This window comes from Pantherophis guttatus, chromosome 4, assembly GCF_059756535.1.
Source record: "Pantherophis guttatus breed Tessera chromosome 4, ASM5975653v1, whole genome shotgun sequence".
Taxonomy (NCBI): Eukaryota; Metazoa; Chordata; class Lepidosauria; order Squamata; family Colubridae; genus Pantherophis; species Pantherophis guttatus.
Window position 1 is genome coordinate 69,274,589 of NC_142066.1, and position 5,905 is coordinate 69,280,493.

The following is a 5,905-nucleotide window of genomic DNA, read 5'->3' on the forward strand; positions in this document are numbered from 1 at the left end:
GTAGCTTGTCCCAGTTCATTCCAATTCTTGAACATTATTTAAGAAGCTCAGATATTTGTTTTTCCATTCTCTACAGGTAAAGGTAAAGATTTTCTTGTCCAGTCATGTCTGACTCTAGAGCAAGGTGCTATCTCGGTTTCTCGGCCAAAGGAGCTGGCATTGTCCAAAGACATTTTTATGATTATCTGGCCAATAAAAGGCACACAGAATGCTATTATCTTCCCATTTAAATGATACCTGCTTTTCTATTTGCATTTGCATACTTTTGAACTGCTTGGTGGATAGGCAGTTTCTAGCATGAGAGAAACTTTAATAAATTGGTAAAACATTTTTGCTGTGTTTCAGAACAGAACAGAATGAACTTTACAAGGAAGTTAGAAGATTACACACAGAGAAGGAATATCTATAAGAAACATACAACATTCCAACATTATATTTTTATTTAATATTTTTAAAAAGTGACTATAGATTTTTATTTTTTGTGGAAGACTTCAGTGAGACTTAAAAAAGCACTATCCCCTATGGCAAAATGTAGACTGGTTGAAATGCAAGATAAAGAGTGGTGGCAGAGAACAATCATCATCTTTGAGAAAGGATTATTACAGATGGTTAGTATATACTATTGTATAAAAGTAAAAAGTTGAGGTTGTAATATTATTACCTTCTACTGTGTCGAAGAAAGTTGAAAGTCAACACTTTTTTGTCTTTTTCCCTTTCCATCTCACATTTTCTCTTTTTCCCATTTTTCCTTTCCCTAGTTTTAATTACTTATTATTTTCCTTTGTATCTTATATTTGTATGATAAAAATTAATAAAATTTGATGTAAAAAAGAAAGGATTAGTACAATCTAGAGAAAGTTTTAAAAAGGAGAAAAATATAGATCCAAGATGTAAGGATTCAAGCAATCAAAGGTCTGTTTGAAGAGCCACTTTGATGCAAACTTGTCAGTCAAGTGAATCCAATATATTCACCTTTTCCATCTGCTCCTCATTAAGCTAGTATGCTAGCATAAAACAGAAACTTCTTTCTCACACACCATATCCTTTTTGACACACAGTGCTATTCTTTTCAGCCTTCAAGGTGAATTCATAACCATCATAATAGAGGAAAAGCTTCAGGATGGATTTTGAATCTGGGTTAGGATGAAATATATACTTCCATCCATAAAACAAATAACATTTAAAATCGCCCATCCAGCACAGAGCTCAGAGCTTTGTCAAATCAAAGCACAACCATGATCTTATAACAACTCCAAAAATACTATTGGCTTAGTCAAAATCTTAATTCGGAAGTTTATTTCAAACAATAATCCAAGTATTTCTTATAATAAAGAGTTGACATAGGTGGTTAATGAGTTGCTCCTAAAGTCGGTCAATTCAACAGTAATCTATAGAGGAGTATGAAGTGTTTCTTAAGAAATATTCTGTATATGTTAACAAATGCATATCTTATTCTCCAACTAATTGATACTAGAATGCAAATAAATAATAAAGTCTTTGTTGTTATATACTTTTTGTACAGACAATGTGGCTTGCACTAGACAATCAGCTGGTTTCATAGCCACAACATCCAACTACCCGGAAAATGGTTTTTCAGCATCTCAACATCAGATTCTAAAACATGATAGCCATTTTCACTCCTCAGAAAATCTCATTCAATCAATGAAAAATCATAGAAATTAGTTCCACCTATATTGTTGCTGAAGATTGATTTTCTTACTATATATCCAGGTATGTATCCCTTAAATTTCATCATAAATTGATAAGTTATGTGGTGTGTATGTGTTTTATGTGTATATGTGTGTATTCTCCAAATTATACATTATTAAAAGTGATATTAAAATTACTAATAATTCCCTATCATATTCCACATTTTTAAAGTATAAAGGATTCTTAAAGCATCTTTAAAATTAGTCCACTGATTAAAATTGGTCTCCATTGATTAATAGATTAAATGATTAATTAAAGCTTTCAATTTGTACTGCATTTTCATACTAGACCAATGCAAAGAATGAATTAAGCCACTCTGCTTTCTCTCTACTGCCTGTTACTTCCTTGCCATCTTCTCTCTTTAGTGAATCAACTGTTTCCTTGACTTTTTTCTTCTTATTTATATATTGAAAGAAACCTTTTACTATTATCTTTGACTTTTCTTGCAAGCCTTTGTTCATTTTGAGCCTTTGTTTTCCTGACTTCATCTTTGCAGATTTGGGCTATCTGCTGGTATTCTGCTTTAGTTATGTATCCCTCTTTCAATTTTTTGTACTTATTCTTTTTGTCTTTCAGTTTATCAGAGAGATCTCTATTCAACATACTGGCTTCTTCTTGGATTTCTTGCTTTTCTTTTTCAGTGGTATTGTGCTGGATGATCATATTTTCCAGAGTTTCCCAAGCTTCTTGAGTTGTTTCCTCTTTAGTATTTTCATCCAGGAACCTTTCCCAAGCTCTCTCTGAGTTTGCTAAAATCAGCTCTTTTAAAAGTCTGGTATAATTATGTTCTACTGCTTGTGTTTATGTTATGTTAAATTCCAATATGTCATAGTCCTTCTCATCCAAAGTTCCTGTAATTCCAACTCCTTCTATCACTTCTTCTCTATTAGTAAGAATTAGGTCCTTTAATCTCAAAGGAAATAAAAATTTGGAGGAATATTTATTAATAAAAGGAACAAAAAGGATGTATATAAAAACTCTGAAAAGTATATTTAGGTAAAAACATTAAGTCATATTTTGATGGGGAAATAGTTTTTCAGATATGCATGCAACTAGATTTGAAGCACCTTTCAATTACTAAAATAATGCCCTATGCCAAAAGACTTCAGAGGCCATTAAAACTGAGAAAGCTGTGGTTATTTCATTCTGACACATGAAAACCAAAGTTCAGTATCAATTTTTCAATGAGCTTTGAATACTACATCCAAGTCTTGAGGCTGGAATGGAGAGAAGGTGATAAAAACAAAAGCTATAGATAGTTTGTCTCATGTATGTCATGGGACTTGGCATGTGACAAATAAAGGCTTCAGGACTCCACAAAATCCAATTTAGTTGTACAGTTGTTAGAAATACCTCAATATTAATACTATTAATACTATTAATACTATGAGAAGTGCTTATCAATGAATGAATGTAAAAGCAACTATAGAGAATCACATTCACCTCTTTTTCATGGCCTTGAAATGGAGATGAGTGCAGTTCCCTATAGTCAGCAATGATTAGCAGAGTAAGATTTGCAGGAACTCCTTTCCTTTCCCTTTCCTTATTTTACCCACAATACACTGTGAAAATTAAATTATTTTGTGATTTTGGGTGTGTTGTTTTCAGGATTCCTCTTTATATTAAACATTATTTGGGATTTTTCTTCCTATTAAAAGTATTTGCAAATATTTATTTGCAAAATGTATTAATCACCATATAGCATAAATTTTCAAGATAGAATACAATAAAAACACGTTCAGAATTGTTGTTTTTATACTCATTCATTTAATGTACGTATATTCTACATTTTATAATCTAGAACAACAGCCAGCCTACCACACTAGAAATATATATGCCTTCATCTCAAACAAGATCAACAATGGGGAAGAGATGACTTCCATAATATACAGTAGAGGGGAAAGCCTCAGTTCATCCCTCACCTAGATAGAAAAAGCTTTGTTCTATTAAAATCAGGGACTGAACTCCAGTAAATTTCAGAAGAAACTGAATTGGGTGCATCATCTCAACTACAGCTGGGATAAATGGTAGGCTTAGCTTAAGAAGTCTTCAGAAAGGCAAGAAAAACAAGCAGAGTCCTTTGCTTCAGAAATCAAATTATTTTTAAGAAATAGATTAATATTTTAGGCAAGCTATATTTTAAGAACAATAAAATCTAATAGGTGACACCTGGCTCAATAGTAGTAACTGAGAAGGATCTTGGAATCCTAGTGGATAATTACTTAAGTATGAGACAGCAGTGTGCTGGAATTGCCAAAAAAGCCAACTGTTGGCTGAATTAACAGAGGGTTAGAATCAAGATCATGTGAAGTGTTAGTATTGCTTTATAATGACTTAGTAAGACCACCCTTGGAATATCGCATCCAGTTTTGGTAATCACAATGTAAAAAAGATGCTGAGATTCTAGAAAGAGTGTACAGAAAAACAACAAAGAGGATTAGGGGAGTGGAGGCTAAAACATATGAAGAATGGTTTCAGGAATTGGGTATATCTAATTTAATGAAAACTAGGGGTAACATGATAGCAATGTTCCAATATTTGATGGGCTGCCACAAAGAAGAGGGGATCAACTTATTCTCCAAAGAACTTGAAGGCAGAACAAGAAGCAATAGATGGAAACTAATCAAGGAAAAAAGTAACATAGAACTAATTAGAAATTACCTGACAGTGAGAACAATTTATCAGTGGAATGGCTTGCCTTCAGAAGTTGTGAATGTTCCATCACTGGAGGTTTTTAAGAAGAAATTGGACAGCCATTTGTCCAGAATGTTATAGGGTTTTATGCTTGGGCAGAGGATTGGACTAGAAGATCTCCAAAATCCCTTCCTTCCCTTCTTATTCTGTTTGCTGTGCTCCTTAACTTTAATCTTGACTCTAATCACAAAATAGCAGTGACTTGTTTAATTCCATAGGTTCCAAGTTTTGCGGATTTCTCCAGTTTCTAGAGTCTAATAGAATGGTGCAGTGTATCTTCTACAGCAACTGGAAAACTGATTCAGCTGAAAAATCCCAATCTACCCTGTGAATCTGGAGAAACTATGAGAAAACCAGAATCAAATGGCCCACTTCTCCCCTCCAGAATTTAATGCATTTACCTAAAAATCTCAGACATATTGAGCACAGAGTGCTTCAAATGAAATAGAACAAGATATTTCTTTTCATTGACTCTTCCTGTAGGTTCTTATGGATTTTAGCAAACTGAAAATTTACCAAGTTGTAAACATTATATTTTTTTAATATCAAATCATTGAAAATAGAAAAACATGTTGCCATTATTTAAAATGAAACAAATAGCAATACATTTGTGAAAAATTAAGAATACATTTGAATTCCAGACTGCTGTCCTGTTTCTATAAATCCATGGGATTATACAGATTGTATAAATTGTAGTTGTCCAGATTTCAGATACATCTTTTTTGGATAATCTGTATATCACCATGAAATATGCCTGAAATGGAATCAAATGAGATTATATACTTTATTCCCTGGCCATTTTAAGCCATGTCTCCCTTCAGCACATCTATATCCCAAGTAGTGAATCTTAAACTTTTAAAAGCTTCAGAATTTAATTTAAATCATTGGCATTTTGGAACATAAATCTGGTTTTGCTAGTTTTGCTAGTTCTGTATAATCATCAGAACTGTGATGAAAGTCAAACTGGCTTAGAAATTGCAGAGTTGTCTAACTCTTTTATGGGTCAAAAGAGGGCTTGTAACTGCAAAGCTAGAAGCAAAAGAACTTGTCCCTAAATGGAACAAAATTATTATTTCATGAAGCTCACAAATAGTTTTTTTTTTTTTTTTGAAGTTCACATATAAACTGATCTAATTTTAATGTTATAACATGCTATTCTTGCATATTTGTTTAGAAGCTCTGGAACTTGTAATTCAGGGTTTGTTTTACTATTACAGTTTATAAGAACTTCTTGATGGATTAAAATAGATAGCTAAGTAAACTCAGATACGTAAAATGCAAACTTGAATTTTCAAGCAGTTACTTAACATCCTGGAATCAGATCAGCAAAGTAGACATTTCCGTCATACCCATTGTTAAAAATACAACTCCATGAAAGTTGAAATATAATAAAAGTGCCCTATGCTTGAAGGCTCTGCTCCAAGTAAGTACATGAGTCTACTTTATCCCCGTGTATATTTTGGAAAAATGACTGCTATATAGAGATCTATTTCAGGGGTGA

At 32.7% G+C, this 5,905-nt stretch overlaps 1 long non-coding RNA gene across 2 annotated transcripts; it reads left to right on the forward strand.

Annotated features, from left to right (window-relative positions):
• The first annotated feature begins 351 nt into the window (after positions 1-351).
• On the forward strand, positions 352-5,579 carry LOC117665061 (uncharacterized). Of its 2 annotated transcripts, XR_004591240.3 has the most exons (3): positions 352-608; positions 1,523-1,731; positions 4,623-5,579. It is a non-coding gene; the product is annotated as an uncharacterized LOC117665061 (long non-coding RNA). The 2 variants fall into 2 exon arrangements; XR_004591239.1 differs by lacking the exon at positions 4,623-5,579 and having other exon boundaries at positions 1,523-1,775.
• Positions 5,580-5,905: the final 326 nt, after the last annotated feature.